A 19660-nucleotide genomic window follows, 5' to 3' on the forward strand; every position below is an offset into this window, starting at 1 on the left:
ATCGCGGAAATGGTAAATCGGATCTCCCAATACCGAGTATTTTCCACGGTCGACCTCAAATCCGCGTACCACCAGCTCCCCATCCGACCAAAAGACCGCCCCTATACTGCCTTCGAAGCATCCGGCCGGCTCTTCCACTTCCTCAGGGTCCCCTTCGGTGTCACAAATGGGGTCTCCGTCTTTCAAAGGGTGATGGACCAAATGGTGGACCAGTACGGTTTGCAGGCTACATACCCGTACTTGGACAATGTCACCATCTGCGGCCATGACCAGCAAGACCATGACGCTAACCTCGAAAAGTTCCTCCAGACCGCCCGAGCCCTTAACCTGACCTATAACGAGGAAAAATGCGTTTTCCACACAACCCGGCTAGCCATCCTCGGCTATGTCATGGAAGACGGGGTCCTAGGTCCCGACCCCAACCGCATCCGCCCCCTTAAGGAACACCCTCTCCCCCGCAGCCTCAAGGCCCTCAAACAGTGCTTGGGGCTTTTCTCTTATTACACCCAGTGGGTCCCCAAGTATGCGGACAAAGCCCGCCCACTCATAAAGACCACCATTTTTCCCCTCTCGGCTGAGGCTCAATTGGCCTTCAACCGCATCAAGGCCGACATCATCAAGGCCGCTATGCACGCGGTGGACGAAACCATCCCTTTCCAGGTAGAGAGCGATGCATCAGACATCGCCCTGGCTGCTACCGTCAATCAGGCAGGCAGACCAGTAGCGTTCTTCTCCCGAACCCTCACCGCCTCCGAGGTTCGACACTCTGCAGTCGAAAAGGAGGCACAAGCCATTGTGGAGGCTGTGCGGCGCTGGAGACATTACCTCACCGGTAGGAGGTTTACCCTCGTCACCGACCAACGGTCAGTCGCCTATATGTTCGATAACATGCAACGGGGCAAAATAAAAAATTATAAAATTTTGAGGTGGAGGATCGAACTCTCCACCTACATGTACGATATCAAGTATCGTCCAGGGGAGCTCAACGAGCCCCCTGATGCCCTGTCCCGTGGCACATGTGCCAACGCGCAGGACGACCGCCTGCAAGCCATCCACAATGACCTCTGCCACCCGGGGGTTACCCGGCTTGTCCATTTTATCAAGTCCCGCAACCTACCTTACTCAACCAAGGAGGTCAAGGCCATGGTCAGGGCCTGCCAGATCTGTGCGGAGTGCAAACCGGACTTCTACCGGCCAGACAAGGTTCGGCTCGTGAAGGCCTCGGGTCCCTTTGAGCGAATGAGCATGGACTTCAAGGGGCCCCTCCCGTCCACCAATCGTTATGCCTATTTACTCACCGTTATCAATGAGTTCTCCCGTTTCCCATTCGCCATTCCCTGCCCCGACATGACCTCAGCCACGGTGATTAAGGCACTGCACAGCATCTTCACTCTGTTCAGTTTCCCCGCTTATATCCACAGCGACCGGGGTACATCGTTCATGAGCGATGAACTGCGTCAGTATCTGCTCAGCAAAGGCATCGCCTCGAGCAGAATGACCAGTTATAACCCGCGGGGAAACGGGCAAGTGGAGAGGGAGAACGCGACAGTGTGGAAGGCTGTCCTTCTGGCCCTGCGGTCGAGACGTCTCCCAACTACCCGCTGGCAGGAGGTCCTACCGATGCCCTACATTCCATTAGGTCACTCCTCTGCACGGCCACGAATGAGATCCCTCACAACCGATTGTTTGTCTTCCCCAGGAAGTCTACCCCTGGGGTCTCGCTTCCACCTTGGCTGATGGCTCCGGGACCTGTTCTTCTCCGGAGGCACACGAGGAGCCATAAAACGGACCCCCTGGTTGAAAAGGTCCGGCTGCTCCACGCCAACCCCAGTTACGCCTACGTTGAGTACCCCGACGGCAGGCAAGATACGGTTTCCCTCCGGGATCTGGCACCCGCTAGATCCCCCACTACAGACGCCCCTTCCCGCGCCGCTCCACTGCAGGACCCGGCGCCCCCTACAGCACACCCCCTTCCGGCCCTACCACGGTGAGCACCTACCACGCGCCCCCCCTTTACACACCCTGCCGGCGCCGGCACCGCTACCCCCGGCCCTGCCTAGTCCCCCTGCCCCGACCCGGACCGAAGCTCCGACCGCTGTGCTCCCGGATGTACCCTCAACCGGGACATCCGTGCCCGCCGCACCACCGCCCGAACTGAGGAGGTCGATGAGGATGATCCAAGCACCGAGACGGATGGACCTATGATGGCACTTCACCCCCGCCGGACTCTTTTTTAAACAGGGGGTGAATGTGATGAACGGTTACTGCCTTGTCATCATGTAAGGTGATGTCCCCTTTAAGATGGCTCCGCCCATCTGTGAGCAATATATAAGGGGCTGACTTGTGGGCTGTGCAGCAGTTAGCACATGTTTCGGCTCTAGCATAGTTCTTAGTCTATTAAAGCCTTCTTTACCATTTACACTCTAAGCGTCGTTATTGAGGGCACCTCAGGCGATTTCAGGCCCAGTTTGAGGAGCAAACCTACTGCACATGGGGTCGTTTCAGGCCCAGTTTGAGAAGGCCTATCAGCAGGAGCAGCGGGCGATCAGGGATCACAATACTGCCCAAAGAAGCGCAACCACACTTGCAGAACAGTGTAAAGATTTGCAAGCGGTAGTCAAAATTCTGCACCAAGCAGTTAAAGAAAATAAAGCCCACTTTGCTGATCACTCAAAGTGCGAGCGTGAGATTGACAGACTTAAATCATTATTGTCGGTACAGAGGGGCATGATGTGCTCCTTCGGCACTGTGGGAGGTCCGGGGGGGATAGTTCCCACATCGTAGACTGGGAGAATATTGAATAGGAGGTGCACACGTATGCCATCCCAAACAGTGAATGGGGACCCGCACCTCCCTTTTCGGAACAACTTGAACCTCCCGCACTCCCTAGACCCGTTACCCATTGCACCTCCACCACCTACTCTCATCCCAGTACAACCTCCCGACCCAAAGCAACATGAACCGCCACCCCCCCCCCCCCCCCCGCCGGCTCCCCACAGTTCAGCAGCTTCTCTTCCTACTCCTGCTCCCAGCCCAATAAACTCTCTAACCACCAGCTGCCAGAATGATCAGAACAACAGGCCAATCACATACACCACTCTTTTCTCCATCATCCAGTTTTCGGAGATTGCTAAGGAAATCCCTGTATTCAAAAGACCCCTATGCGTTCTTTGATCACAAGTGTCACTATAGAGTCCTACACTGGCTGGATGCCGCCGAAGAGGTGAAATTAATTTTATGCTGTCCATTCCGCTTTACCAAATCCCAAGAATGTAGGGGGAGGCACAGGAAACCATTGCAGAGAGAATATATGGATTGTGTCAGAAATGAGTAAAGACATGAAACATTATCGGCTCGATTCAACAAAATAGGTAAAAAATCCTATAGCAAGTGCGTTTAGCCACGTGTTTCCATGGCTATTGAATGCGACTCGCGTTGTATTAGGGACCTCAGCCAAGGCTGCACTTTGCCCCATTTTTTACACTTTGCTTGCCGGAACTCTCCAGTGTAGCGAGAGAGCGAGAGGCCATTTTTAAATGGTGTCCTGATCTCCGAGATCCCTGAAGCAATCCCCGGCCCCACCAGCCCGAACATACTATGGGAGGGTCTGCAGCCCCCCTCGCCTCCAACATCAACGCAGGGTACCCCCAGCCTGATCATACACATGCAAAAAATGCCACCTTGGCAGTGCCAACCTGACACCCTGGCATTTCCTCCTGGGCAATGCTAGGCTGGCACCCAGGTGGCACTGCCATGGCACCACCCTGCTCAAAGGGCCTGCAACTAGGACCCCCCATTGGTCCTCGTTTGTAGGGACCAGTGCTGAATGGCATTCGTCCAAGGTCTCCAAGATGAAAAGGATGAATCCGAAAGCCTCAGGTACCTTGGGAATCTGCATTTTAGAGTGAAACTAGCTGTCTCGCTCTAATATGCAGATTTGTCAAAAAGTAGTCCCACCCACAATGGGCGGGATTTAAATCGCAATGTCTCGCGAGATCGCATTGGATCACGAGGTGTTGCGAGCCGGGTAGATTCCTGGAGTGTGTCTCCCGGCTTTTATTGGCCATGCTGTGCCGCAGTGAGCTGCTTTTCGGTTGCAGCGTGGCCTTTGGATCATGCCCTATGCCCGGAAATTGTATTATCTGTGCCTAGAGCAACCCCAACAAGTATGCTAACAAAGGAGAATTAAGACATACTAGACCAGTGGCAGGACTGTGGACTGACTTCCAAGGAGATTAGATTGACCCCTACCACCCTGTAAAGGGGGTACAAATACATCTTGGTCATCGTGAACATTTTTAGTGAGTGAATAGAAACTTTCCCAACCCGGACTAACACTACTAAGATTACAGCGGACATTTGAACACAACATGTATTCACCAGATGGGATCTTTCCCGTAGTATAGAATCTGATCAAAGTACCCACTTCACGGCTCAGGTAATGCAGGTGTTGATGAGTATATTTGGCGTCAATCAAACATTCCATATCGCCTACCATCCTCAATCCAGTGAGATTGTAAAGAGTGTGTTGATATGCATAAGCAATCATGTAAATAGTGATAGATATGACCTCCAACCAGCAGGTGGCAGGAGAGAACAACCATGTGACACTGTTACCTCAGGGAGTCTGGAGATAGTCGTCGTAGTGGATAGTCACATTTGTAGTATGCCTTAGATAATTTATAATAGTTAGTAGATTTTGATAATTTTCTTATGGCTATCTAACTCACGCTATTGTTTAACAATAGACATTTAACTGGTCACGAACTAGACATTCTCTTTTTTAAAATATTTTTATTCTCCTTTTTCACATTTTCTCACAAGTTTACACCCATCAACAATAAACAATAATCAATAACGAGTGCAATGTTAATCCCCATATCAATAACAACAATCCCATCCTCCCACCAAACCCCCAAATAGCAGCATGCATGTTAACATAAACAAATAACAAAAAGGAATCAGGAATCACCCATAGTCGCCATTGACACATACAACACCCGCCCCCCCCCCTAATGTTTGATGTAATCCAATTCTCGAAAGTGCATAATGAATAACGCTCATGAATTGTAAAACCCCTCCATTCTTCCCCTTCGTTCAAATTTGACCTTCTTAAGAGTCAAGAATTCCAGCAGGTCCCAATGCCATGCCAGGGCACAGGGTGGAGAGGTAGATACCCATCCCAACAGGATACGCCTTCGGGCAATCAACGAGGTGAAGGCTACAACATCTGCCTCCGCAACTGTTTCCAACCCTGGCTGGTCTGACACCCCGAATATGGCCTCCCGAGGGCCCGGGTCCAGTTTCACGTGCACCACTTTAGCGATGACCTTAAACACCTCCTTCCAGTAATCCTCCAGCTTTGGACAGGACCAAAACATATGAACGACACTATCCCCTCCTCCAGCCCCCCTGCCATCAACACCTTCACAAACAATGTGGAGGCCGGCTCTACCGGAAAGCTCTGTATCTCCTTTCTGGCAAAACCTGCACGTATTTAAATATTTCCCCTGCTCCAGCCCATACTTCGCTCCCAGCTCTTTCAATCCTGCAACCGACCCCCAAGAAACAAATCTTTTCGTGCTAGACATTCTCTAGTACACTTATTCCAACCGACCAAGCACCAGAACATAACATGGTAGAAGGACTGGTTTTCAAGATCTAACAAGATACCAGGATTGGTTTTGAAGATCTAAAAAGGCAAAGATAATGGAGAAGAAAGAAGAACAAAAATCTATACTAACCACGTGGAGTCCTGACAGATATCACTACTAGGCATCAAAGTCAATGATGGAAGGTTTGAAGACACCACAGCAGCTTCAAGTCACTGGTAATGTAGATGTGAATTGGCGCACTTTTAAACAGCAATTCACAGTCTACGTTGCAGCTCTAGGTCTTCAGGCACAGCCGGATGAACAGAGAATAGCGTTGCTGCTCATCGTAGCAGGTCCACAGCCGATAGAAATCTTTAACACCTTCTCATTTGATAATGAAGCTGATAAAAATAACTTTGTGGAAAATATTTGATTGGCACTGCACACCCCAAAAAAACAAAATGTTCGAGCGGTATGTTTTTCGCACATGTACACAGCAAGCAGGTGAATTGTTCAACAGCTTCTTAACAGACTTGAGGTTAAAGGCTCAGACATGTAACTTTGCAAGCGTCGATGATCCGCAAGAGAAGAATACAATGAAAGGCTTATCAAAGTGGTGAGAAGCATCAAAAAGCATGGTCTAAAACTAAATAAAACCAAATGCCAGTTTGGTGTCAAAAAAATCACGGGTTGGATTCTTCGGTCGCTGACGCCGAAATTGCATTCGGCGACGGGCCGGAGAATCCAAATTCCGGACAGAATCGGGGGCGGCACTGCTTCCGCGATGCTCCGTCCCCTCCAAAGCCCACGGCCTCAGGCCATTGCCTGAGACCCGCCCCCCCCCCGATGCTCCGTCCCCAACCGGCCGAGTTCCCGACTGCGTGGGTCACGTGTGGTCTCACCTATCGGGAACTCAGCGTGGCGGCTGCGGACTCTGTCCAGCACCGCCACAGTCAGGAGAGGGCTGATCCACGGGTAGGGGGGGGGAACATTATTTGGGGCTGGGGGCACTATGTGGGGGATGTCTGGAGCTCACAAGCCGGCCGAAGGGGGGGGGACTATTTTGCGGGCTGGGTCCGCGTGCAATCCACCATGAAGCACGGTGCGACCGCTGCAGTGCGCATGCGCGCCCACAGACCCAGCAATTCTCCAGGCCGTATCGGCAGCTAGAGCCAGCTGCTCTACGCTGCCTCCCTGCGAGCCCCCTGCAAAACGGGGAATCAGTGGCCGTTTTGTGCCAGTTTTCCCATCGTTCCCACACTCATGTGGGGACATAGTCTCCAAATCAGAGAATCCAGCCCCACATTCTTGGGAGACAAACTTTCTGCAAGAGGTATACAATCTGACCAAGAGAAGATAAAGGTGACATTAAAAAATCAAGTCAAACAGACAAAAAGGGAGTCCTCAGGGTGATGGATATGATAAATTTTGTAGGAAAATTTATTCCCAACTTATCAGTGAAAACGACATGCACGCGGGAAACAATCTAAAAGTATACTGTTTTCCAATGGTCTGAAAGATATGAACAAGAATGGGGAATGTTACAGGGAGCATTGACATCAGCTCCAGTGGTGACATTTTTTAACCCTACAAAGACGACAAAAATATCGATAGATGCATTGAAAGATGTGTTGGGAGCAGTGGTATTGCAGCAAGACAATGATGAAAATTGGCTTCCAATTGCCAATGCTTCAAGGTCAATGACTGACACAGATATGCTCAAATAGAAAAGGAATGTTTGGGTTTGATAAGTGGATTAAACAAATTCCATGATTATGTATATGGCCTCCCAACATTCTTAGTTGAAACTGATCATAGACCACTTGTGGTGATAATAAAGAAAAATCTAAATGAGATGTCACCAAGAATACAATGTAAGATGATGAAGTTACAGAGGTACAACTTCAATCTCATTTATACGCCAGGCAAACATCTTGTAGTAGCTGATGCACTCTCTTGAGCTACAGATATGAAGGAAGAACAACGTATGGATGAGGATGTGCAAGTACACATGAATCTTATCACAGAATCCCTTCCAGTATTCGATGAGAAGTCAAAACTAATCAGAGACGAAACCACAAAGATGAAATCTTACAGAAGATAATATATCTCGCTGAGGGATGACCAAAAGAATCCTGTTCCAAATATTATAACATCAGAGCAGAGCTAAGTGCAGCCAATGTTTTTTTGCTGAGGCAAAACAGGATTGTCATATCACACAATCGTTACAATCCATGATTCTAAAGAAGATTCATGAAGGGCACTTAGGCATAGAAAAATGCAAACGAAGAGCCAGAGAAATGACTTACTGGCCAGACATCAATCACAGATCATGATAGAAAACTGTGCAATTTGTCAAAAATTTCAGGACAAACAACGGAAAGAATCAATGCAAATGGGTGAAATAATTACAACTCCATGGCAGAAAGTGGGAATGGATCTGTTCTATCTGTCAGGAAAAGAATACCTATTAGTGATCGATTATTTCTCGAACTTTCCAGAAGTGGTACAACTAGCAAACTCATCAGCTAGGTGTGTCATCAAACATCCAAAGACATTTTTGCTTGGCATGGAATACCTCAAATTGTCATGAGCGACAATGGTCCATGTTGTCGCAGTCATGAATGGGCAGAGTTTGCACAGAACTATGATTTTTTGCATTCTACTTCTAGTCCTCTTTATCCACAATCCAATGGGAAGGCTGAAAAAGATGTTCACTTTGTGAAGCAGCTACTCAAAAGAGCTATGGACAGCCAGGGAGATCCATATCTCACGTCACTTAGCTACAGTGCAGCACCATTGATGAATGGATTATCACCTTCACAACTTTTCATGAATTGACAGCTCAGAACAATCTTACCATACAGTCCACAGGAGCCAACGAATCGGAAACTTGTGAAGGTGCTCACATTTCATAAAAGGAGACAGAAAGGTATTATGATAAATCGGCAAGATGTCTGCAACCATTAGCAAAGAATGACACAGTCAGGGTAGAAGGCCCTGATCGAAATGTATGGTTGAAGTGTGCAAAGGTATTACAATCATCAGGTCCTCAGTCATATATCATCGTCACCGATGAAGGACAAGTTCTAAGAAGGAACAGGAGAGCCTTGCTGAAGGTTCAGCAACCCTTTGTTTTGGAACCACCGGATGATGTTGAAAGCAATCTCAGGACAACTGAACAAACACTACCTCAGCATACAGCAACAGAACAAGCTGATGTGCAAAGCACAGCAACACAGCAAGAACCATCTTCAACAACAGTTGAAAATCAAGCAAACTCACAAGTTCGACCAATGCTTAGAAAGTCAACGAAACACAAAAGAAAAACAGACCGATTGAATTTGTGATGGACTGAAGACACGTAAATAATCAAAACAGTATGCGTATCACATATATTTTATATAAAATTCAAATACTGTATGTAAATATTATTCATTTATCAAGGAAAGGGGATGTGATGATATGCATAAGCAAACATGTAAATAGTGATAGATATGGCCTCCAACCAGAAGATGGCAGTAGCGACAACCAAGTGACACTATTACCTCAGGGAGTCTGGTGATAGTCGTTGCAGTGGATAGTCACATTTATAGTAGCTCTTAGATCATTTATAATAGTTAGTAGATTTTGATAATTTTCTTATGGTTACCTAACCCATGTTATTGTTTGACAATAAACATTTAATTAGTCACAAACTAGATGTTCTCTCGTGCATTTATTCCGACTGGACAAGCACTAGAACATAACAGAGAGGATGAACTTCACCCTTAAAAGGATGCTGAGAAAAGGTCGTTTAGCAAAATAACTTGAACTGGAACATAGTCTCCTACCCTTTGTCCTCATGATCCTTCAGAACTCACCATCCAGCTCAACTGGATTGACTCCCCATGTTTTAATGACCGGACACCGCATGAGAGGTATCAAACCTCTACTAGGACTGGACTTGTCAGAGGGCTAGGTTACAGCCCTTAGCCATGAGAAAACTGCAAGAAGCCTACTTGACAATGTATAGGCTGCACAGAAGACAGCAGCCATCAGAATAGCGAAAAGAAAGAAGCAGAGGCTTATTTTCATGGAAAAGTGAATCCGGAAGTAGGGCAGCAGGTCACGCTACAGGTCTTTCAGCCCAGAACATTCCTGTTCCCCAGGTATTCAGATCCCCATTTTGTTGTGGATAAGGCAAGCCCGTCAGTGTATAAAATTCTACTGGACTCTGGGAAGACCGGATGTTATCATGTGAAATAGTTAAAGGCATTCGTAGCCCAGAACAATAGCCACCATTTCCACCTGCTTTTAGAGATTGGAAGTAGACCCCGACCTTCTGTGGCTCCTGCTGAACCAGTGCCATCCCGGGCACTGCCTCAGTTCCTGCGCAAATCCCAGTCATTGATCCAGGCCCTGACCCTGAGCCAACCCTGAGCACTGTTCCTTCCGTGGCATCAACCTCAGAACCCAATTCACACCTGGCCCTGCCCACCCCGGCGAGGAGAGTAAGGCCACAGTGCGCAGCAGCCCAAAAGTGAAAGAGGTAGATAAAAGTAGTCCTCCCGAGGAAGAGTCCAATGCGGAAGAGCTCTAGCCCAGAGGCCATGATAGAGACAGTGAGTTGGATTCCCTGAAGACTAAGTGTTGACGCCAGGACAGGATTCATGGACTTGCACAACAGCAAAACTGGCACCAAAACTGGACCGATACAGCAACCGTGGAGGGGCTAGCACCAGCACTATGTGGAACACGACCGATTCCAACGAAAAATGGTGCGGGATTCGCCGGTCCGTGAATGATACTTGGGAGGCTGACAAGCTGCAGCCGCATATACACATTACAATTCCCACACACACAGTCATCCCAGCCAACAAGATGGCAGTGGTTACACTGGAGCGCGCCCATTCAGATGATGGGTTGGCTGGGGCTAGAGGGCACATAGGGGGAGTGGCCTATATGTCCCGTGGCCGTAAGTTCATAGCGGGCTGTCAACGGCGTGCGTAGCTGCATGGCTGCCTTTCCGGCTGCGGCAATGGCGTTCCATGTCCGTCCACCCCGACCCCACAGTTCACCTCCTGGCCAACCCCCCGCTACCCTCTGCTGCCCTGGAAGAAGCCCCCCACCCCCACCCCCACCCACCAGCCAGCAGCACAATTATCAGCACACTCTGGCGATGTTGGACACTTTCCATACCCCCTCTGTCTCCCTTAGCAGCCACGACGCCGGTTTCATGATTTTTAAAAGTGAACTGCGCCATCGGGAACTCAGCCCATTGTAGGCAGAGGAGCGCGGAGGCCCCGGAGAATACCGGGTCAGGCCCACTAATGTATGCAAACGATGTTTACTATGTGTGCATTCCGGACCGCATTGACGCCACGGTCAAGGTAACGGAGAATTGTGATTTGGCGTCAAATCGACGCCAGCCGTGATTTTGCCGCAGGATCTTATTCTCCTCTCAATCACGTTTCCCGGTTTCAGCATCAGTCGACGAAGGATCCCGCCCAGTAGCTTTGCTGAGGCATTTTCCGGCGCTCCAGCTGAGACGTCATGGAAGAACAAGTCCCCGGTATTCAGAGCCCTCACACTTAGACAGGGAACCTCCTTCAGCACACTTACGGGCACATTGAGCCCGATTCAGACACTAATCCTAACCTGGTACTGAGGTCAACTACTCTTCATCTCATGTCTGTTTTTTTAAAAACTAGCCAGAGCATGCGGTTTCTATTAGCAGTTATCTGGTCAGTCGCATCCACAACCCCTGGACAGGTATCCATTTGGTCACACAAGGACATGCACTCATGCTCTCACATCCCGCCATCATGTCACCCAAGTATGATTGGTATTGATTATCAGCAAATCACATCATAGATTGGTAACCAGCATTACCCTGTATTCTTCCGAAGTCTGCAAACCTCTGCCATAATTTTTTGTATCTATAACCTCACAACACAGTTTCCATGTCTGAGGGATTCATCAAAATATTTTCAATTTTGACCACATTTCATCTTTTCATCATTCTCATTCACACGGCACCGCTCCAGTGTCTGTGGAATTAAAACCCTTTTTTATTCATAAAATGTTTCTCAAAGATGTTCACCCACCAACCCGTTCCTACTCCAAATTTGGGTTAAGTACCTGAAAATCTGGTCATGAGAAATTGGTACCTGACCAAAATTGGAGATTTAAAAATAAAAAGGGGAATTGGGAGGAACCGGGACAGGATTCTCCGTTGGCTGATGCCGAAATCGGGAAACACAATTGGGCGGAGATTAAGTTCTGCCACCAAAATCACGATGGGCACTGATTTGATGCCAAATCGCAATTCTCAGCCACTTCAACAGTAGCGTCGATGCGGTCCAGAACGCACTGGCGGGCCTGACCCGGTATTCTCTGGCGCCTCCGCGATGCTCCGCCTCTGATGAGTTGTGTACGGACCCAACCCGAACCGCCATCTGCGACCCCCCGCCAGTCCCCCCAGCCCTGGACTGTGACATCACCCAAGTAGTGTACAGGGGGGAGGCAGAATACAGCATCACAAATTCCCTATGATATTATCAATATGGAACCTTCACCTGTGACATCCACAGCACCACTTTCAGCATTAGACCCCACAATCAGCCAGGGTAGGCCTAATTGAATTTATAGACATACACAGAAGTGTCAGTGGCGAACTCCGACAAAATTTCGGAGATTATTTGTAACCGTACGACACTGGTATTGAACCCCCACCAGAAAAATTACAACAGCTCCGGACACAACTAGTTAATGCACACAAAACCTTCACTACTGTAGTCCAACAGACAGAGAAAATACAAAAGACATTATAGAAATTGAAGTCACAAATTGGTGGGATGACTTTTGGAATATACAAACCCACCTTTGTGTTCACCTCCTATCACATCCTGCTATGTTGTTCATTGCTTTAATGTATATAACCGTCTGAGCAGTTAAGTGGAAACGAGAACTCACTTGAGTTGCTGAATGTAGAAACAATGCTGTGCAGGCATGAGCAGAGAGCCCTGCTCAGCCAACATCGGGGACAATAATTTATCAAGTATAAGATCTCGTACAACTTGTAAATAATTTGATCACCACTGCTGTACAGACTCCACTTTACCATGTATATAGTTATTTATACAATATTTAAGACTAATGAATGCTTTTCTTCATTTTTCTTTTTCCCCCTATATTATTAACAGCATTATTGCAAGATAGTGTACTTTAGTGCTAGGTATTTGGACCCTTTGCCTGGAAACCTGGTGGTAACCTGTCCAATGGTTTGGGCAGTGCTATGATCCAATTCTCTTGACGCTCATCGGATCAACAGGAGGGAATGTGGTCAGGTGACCCGTGACCTCCAGGATTGTTTCAGAAATATTGACATTTTTTCATGAGCATGGATAAAAACTTGAAGTGTGGAAGCCAAGTTTAAACCTAGCCGGACTCTGCAATTTACAAACTGCAGAGCTGGAACAGGCAGTATTCATGCAGCTGGCCTTAGGGGATAAAAGAGGCAAACATGCTCCCCAACATGGATCCTGCAGATCCTGAAACATCAGCCAATCCTCAAAGGCAGAGGAACAGCCTGTCCCAGCCTTATTAAACGGGTATTACCAGTCTTTTCAGACAAACAGTTCAAATACAGTGACAGGAAATGTGGATAGGGTAAAGTGAATCCTCGGAAGCGCATGTCAGAAATAGACAGCTAGTGTAGATTTGAGACTGTTTACTTAGAGATTTAAGACTGTTTACTGAGAGTCCTGTGAAGAGATTGATTGAGTTTGATAGAGTTTAATTTTTTTTAAATATAAATTTAGTGTACAAATTAATTTTTGCCAATTAAGGGGCAATTTAACATGGCCAGTCCACCTACACTGCACATTTATTGGGTCGTGGGGGCGAAACCCACGCAAACACGGGGAGAATGTGCAAACTCCAAATGGACAGTGACCCAAAGCCGGGATCGAACCTGGGACCTCGGCGCCGTGGGGCAGTAATGCTAACCACTGCGCCACCGTGTTGCCCAGATAGAGTTTAATTAAACTACAATATACAATAGTAGAGTCTGGTAAATATTGCTTTTCCTTGATAAAGTGTTCAATAAAGTTGTGTTGGGCCTTCATCTGACTCTTGTCCCCTTTGTCTATCTCACCATATAATGCGCCTGATTTGAAAAGCGTTACTGCAAACTGGCCAATGTTAGTTGGAGTACATTTACCCACCTTGCACTTTACAATAATAGTTTCTCCTATTTACTAGCTCATCCCAACCTATCAAAATGGCTTTCAAATTCAAGATAAGTCTGTTCAGCCTGCTTTCTGACAGCTCTTGACTTCGGCCGGTACACCTCTGGTACTAGCTCATATGTCCCCAATATAGCTTTCTTCACTGTCTCATAGTCTCCAGCCTTTCCTCTGATAAGGATGCACAAACTTCACTAGACCTACCCAGAAATTTAACCTGTAAGTGTAGAGTCCAGCAATCTTGTGATGATCTAGCTATTTTCTCAAAAGCACAAAAAGAAATCTCAGCATCTCTCTCATCGAATTTCGGTACAGCTTGTACATCACAGAATCACAGAATAATACAGCACAGAAGAGGCTTTTTGGCCCATCGAGTATTCACCGATGCATGAAAAACACCTGACCTGCCAACCCAATCCCATTGCCAACACTTGGCCCATAGCCTTGAGCGTTATGACGTGCCAAGTACTCATTCAGATACGTTTTAATGGATGTGAGGCAAACCCTGCCTCTACCACTCTGCTAGCCAGTGCATTCCAGACCAACACCACCCTCTGGGTAAAAACGTTTCCCTCAAAACCCCCGAAACCTCCTTCCTCTCACCTTGAACTTGCGTCCCCTCGTAACTGACCCTTCAACTAAGGGAACAGCTGCTCCCTATCCATCCTGTCCATGCCCCTCAAGATCTTGCACACATCGATCAGGTCACCTCTTCATTTTCTCTGCTCCAATGAAAATAACCTAAGCCTATCCAACCCCACTTCATAACTTATATGTTCCAACCCAGGCAACATCTTGGTGAATTGCCTCTGTACCCCCTTATAATGTGGCAACCAGGATTGCACACAGTACTCCAGCTGTGGCCTCACCAAAGTTTGATACAACTCCGACATGACCTCTCTGCTTTTGTAATTTATTCCTCGATTGATAAAGGCCAGTGTCCCAAATGCCTCTTTCACCACCCTATTAACCTGTCCTTCTGCCTTCAGAAATCGATGGACAAACACGCCAAGGTCCCTTTGTTCCTCAGAACTTCCCAGTGTCATGCCATTCATTGAATATTTCCTTGTCACATTACTCCTTTCAAAGTGTATCATCTCACACTTTTCAAGGTTAAATTCCATCAGCCACTATTCTGCCCATTTGGCCATCCTGTCTATATCCTCCTGTAACCCAAGACACTCAACCACACTGTTAACCACCTGGCCAGTCTTTGTGTCATCCGCAAACTTATTGATTCTACCCCCCACATAGCCATTTTTTTTTTCTTTTCTTTCTTTTATAAATTTAGTGTACCCAATTAATTTTTTTTCAATTAAGGGGCAATTTAGCGTGTTCAATCCACCTATCCTGCACATCTTTGGGTTGTGGGGGCGAAACCCACGCAAACACAGGGAGAATGTGCAAACTCCACACGAACAGTGACCCAGGGCCGGGATCGAACCTGGGACCTCGGCGCCGTGAGGCAGCAGGGCTAACCCACTGCGCCACCGAGCTGCCCTGCCCCCACATAGTCATATATGTCATTTACATAAATGACAAATAGGGAACCCAGCACAGATCCCTATGGTACGCCACTAGACACTGGCTTCCAGTCACTAAAGCAGCCATCAGTTACCACTCTTTATCTCCTAAAGCCAAGCCAATTTTGAACCCACCTTATTAAGTTACCCTGTATCCCATGTGCATTTGCCTTCTTTATAAGTATCTCATGTGAGACCTTGTCAAAGGTTTTGCTGAAATCCATGTAAACTACATCAACTGCAGTACACTCATCTACACACCTGGTAACATGCTCACGAAATTCAATCACATTTGTTAGGCATGACCTCCCTTTGACAAAGCATTGCAGACTATTCCTGATCAAACCTTGCCTCTCCAAATGGAGATAGAGGCCGGGATTCTCCAAAATCCCAGCCAAGTGTTGACGCCGGCGTCAAAACCGGCGGAGCGACGCCGGCGTCAACGGGCCTCAAGGCCCAGACATTCACCCCTTCCTAAGCTGAATCCGGTCGGAGTGAGGACAGAGTGACTGCTGGGTAAGTAGTAAAGATTTAAATTGTTTGCGCAGGCCAATAATAGCTGATTGCTGTTTTTGTGTGGGGTGCAGTGGTTGCTGCTTAAGTGTTTTATTTTTACCTGTATTTAAGTTGGGCAGTTTCTAAACCCTAGACACTACACTTGTAGTGTTCCCCCAACCTTCCACCTCCTTTAACCTAAGGGGTAGAGTAAATAACAGGTAAGCTCTTTTTTTCTTTTTCTTTTTTTATCTAGAGGGGATGGCAGGGAAGGTAGTGCAATGTTCCTCCTGCAGAATGTTTGAGGTGAGGGACGCCGTCAGTGTCCCTGGTGATTTCATCTGTGGGAAGTGCACCCATCTCCAGCTCCTCAGAAACCACGTTAGGGAACTGGAGCTGGAGCTGGATGAACTTCGGATCATTCGGGAGGCACAGGTGGTCATAGGGGTAGAAGCTTCAGGGATGTAGATACTCTGAAGAATAAACATAGATTGGTGACGGTGAGAGGGGCTGGGAGGTAGCAGTCAATACAGGGATCCCCTGTGGTCATTCCCCTTAGTAACAAGTATACCGCTTTGGATACTGTTGGGGGGGGGGACTTACCAGGGGTAAGCCATGGGGTACAGGTCTCTGGCACAGAGTCTGTCCCTGTTGCTCATAAGGGAAGGGAGTAGAGGAGTAGAGCATTAGTCATTGGAGACTCCATAGTTAGGAGGATAGGTAGGAGATTCTGTGGGAACGAGAGAGACTCGCGGTTGGTGTGTTGCCTCCCAGGTGCCAGGGTCCGTGATGTCTCGGATCGTGTTTTGGGGATCCTTAAGGGGGAGGGGAAGCAGCCCCAAGTTGTGGTCCACATAGGTACCAACAACATAGGTAGGAAAAGGGATAGGGATGTAAGGCAGGAATTCAGGGAGCTAGGGTGGAAACTTAGATCTAGGACAAACAGAGTTATTATCTCTGGGTTGTTACCCGTGCCACGTGCTAGCGAGATGAGGAATAGGGAGAGAGAGGAGTTGAACACGTGGCTACAGGGATGGTGCAGGAGGGAGGGTTTCAGATTTCTGGATAATTGGGGCTCATTCTGGGGTCGGTGGGACCTCTACAAATGGGATGGTCTACACCTGGACCAGAGTTGTACCAATATCCTGGGGGGGAAATTTGTTAATGCTCTTCGGGAAGGTTTAAACTAGTTCAGCAGGGGCTTGGGAACCTGAATTGTAGCTCCAGTATACAGGAGGTTGAGAGTAGTGAGGTCATGAGTAAGGTTTCAAAGTTGTAGGAGTGTACTGGCAGGCAGGAAGGTGGTTTAAAGTGTGTCTTCTTCAATGCCAGGACCATCCAGAATAAGGTGGGTGAACTTGCGGCATGGGTTGGTACCTGGGACTTCGATGTTGTGGCCATTTCGGAGAAATGGATAGAACAGGGACAGGAATAGTTGTTGCAGGTGCCGGGGTTTAGATATTTCAGTAAGCTCAGGGAAGGTGGTAAAAGAGGGGGAGGGGTGGCATTGTTAGTCAACAACAGTATTACGGTGGCAGAAAGGACGTTTGATGAGGATTCGTCTACTGAGGTAGTATGGGCTGAGGTTAGAAACAGGAAAGGAGAGGTCACCCTGTTAGGGGTTTTCTATAGCCCTCCGAAAAGTTCCAGAGATGTAGAGGAAAGGATTGCAAAGATGATTCTGGATAGGAGCGAAAGCAACAGGGTAGTTGTTATGGGGGACTTTAACTGTACAAATATTGACTGGAAACGCTATAGTTCGAGTACTTTAGATGGGTCAGTTTTTGTCCAATGTGTGCAGGAGGGTCTCCTGACACAGTATGTAGATAGGCCAACGAGAGGCGAGGCCATATTGGATTTGGTACTGGGTAAAGAACCAGGACAGGTGTTAGATTTGGAGGTAGGTGAGCACTTTGGTGACAGTGACCACAATTCCATTACATTTACTTTAGTGATGGAAAGGGATAGGTATATACTGCAGGGCAAGAGTTATATCTGGGGGAAAGGCAATTATGATGCGGTGAGGCAAGACTTAGGATGCATTGGATGGAGAGGAAAACTGCAGGGGATGGGCACGATGGAAATGTGGAGCTTGTTCAAGGAACATCTACTGCGTGACATTGAAAAGTATGTACCTGTCAGGCAGGGAGGAAATGGTCGGGCAAGGCAACCTGGTTTACCAAAGCAGTCGAAACACTTGTCAAGAGGAAGAAGGAGGCTTATGTAAAGATGAGACATGAAGGTTCAGTTAGGGCGCTCGAGAATTACAAGTTAGCTAGGAAGAACCTGAAGAGAGAGCTAAGAAGAGCCAGGAGGGGGCATGAGAAGTCTTTGGCAGGTAGGATCAAGGATAACCCTAAAGCTTTCTATAGATATGTCAGGAATAAAAGAATGACTAGGGTAAGATTAGGGTCAGTCAAGCACAGTAGTGCGAAGTTGTACGTGGAGTCCAAGGAGATAGGAGAGGTGCTAAATTAATATTTTTTGTCAGTATTCGCACAGGAAAAAGACAATGTTGTCGAGGAGAATACTGAGATTCAGGCTACTAGACTAGAAGGGCTTGAGGTTCATAAGGAGGAGGTGTTAGCAATTCTGGAAAGTGTGAAAATAGATAAGTCCCATGGGCCAGATGGGATTTATCCTAGGATTTTCTGGGAAGCTAGGGAGGAGATTGCTGAGCCTTTGGCTTTGATCTTTAAGTCATCTTTGTCTCCAGGAATAGTGCCAGAAGACTGGAGGATAGCAAATGCTGTCCCCTTGTTCAAAAGGGAGTAGAGACAACCCCAGTAACTACAAACCAGTGAGCCTTACCTCTGTTGTGGGCAAAGTCTTGGAAAGGTTTATAAGAGATATGATGTATAATCATCTGGAAAGGAATAATTTGATTAGAGATAGTCAACACAGTTTTGTGAAAGGTAGGTCGTGCCTCACAAACCTCATTGAGTTCTTTGAGAAGGTGACCAAACAGGTGGATGAGGGTAAAGCAGTTGGTGTGGTGTATATGGATTTCAGTAAAGCATTTGATAAGGTTCCCCACGGTAGGCTACTGCAGAAAATACGGAGGCATGGGATTCAGGGTGATTTAGCAGTTTGGATCAGAAATCGGCTAGCTGGAAGAAGACAAAGGGTGGTGGTTGATGCGAAATGTTCAGACTGGAGTCCAGTTACTAGTGGTGTACCACAAGGATCTATTTTGGGGCCACTGCTGTTTGTCATTTTTATAAATGACCTGGAGGAGGGCGTAGAAGGATGGGTGAGTAAATTTGCAGATGACACTAAAGTCGGTGGAGTTGTGGACAGTGCGGAAGGATGTTACAAGTTACAGAGGGACATAGATAAGCTGCAGCGCTGGGCTGAGAGGTGGCAAATGGAGTTTAATGCAGAAAAGTGTGAGGTGATTCATTTTGGAAGGAATAACAGGAAGACAGAGTACTGGGCTAATGGTAAGATTCTTGGTAGTGTGGATGAGCAGAGAGATCTCGGTGTCCATGTACATAGATCCCTGAAAGTTGCCACCCAGGTTGAGAGGGTTGTTAAGAAGGCGTACGGTGTGTTAGCTTTTATTGGTAGAGGGATTGAGTTTCGGAGCCATGAGGTCATGTTGCGCTGTACAAAACTCTGGTGCGGCCACATTTGGAGTATTGCGTGCAATTCTGGTCGCCGCATTATAGGAAGGATGTGGAAGCATTGGAAAGGGTGCAGAGGAGATTTACCAGAATGTTTCCTGGTATGGAGGGAAGATCTTATGAGGGAAGGCTGAGGGACTTGAGGCTGTTTTCGTTAGAGAGAAGAAGGTTAAGAGGCGAGTTAATTGATG

General features: G+C 47.5%; 1 protein-coding gene across 5 annotated transcripts in view; it reads right to left on the reverse strand.

Annotated features, from left to right (window-relative positions):
- Positions 1 to 19660, reverse strand: part of ppargc1a (peroxisome proliferator-activated receptor gamma, coactivator 1 alpha) — a 1145293-nt gene that overhangs the window by 155929 nt on the left and 969704 nt on the right. The window lies entirely within an intron of this gene.

Source organism: Scyliorhinus torazame, chromosome 3 (genome assembly GCF_047496885.1).
Source record: "Scyliorhinus torazame isolate Kashiwa2021f chromosome 3, sScyTor2.1, whole genome shotgun sequence".
In the NCBI taxonomy this organism is placed as follows: domain Eukaryota; kingdom Metazoa; phylum Chordata; class Chondrichthyes; order Carcharhiniformes; family Scyliorhinidae; genus Scyliorhinus; species Scyliorhinus torazame.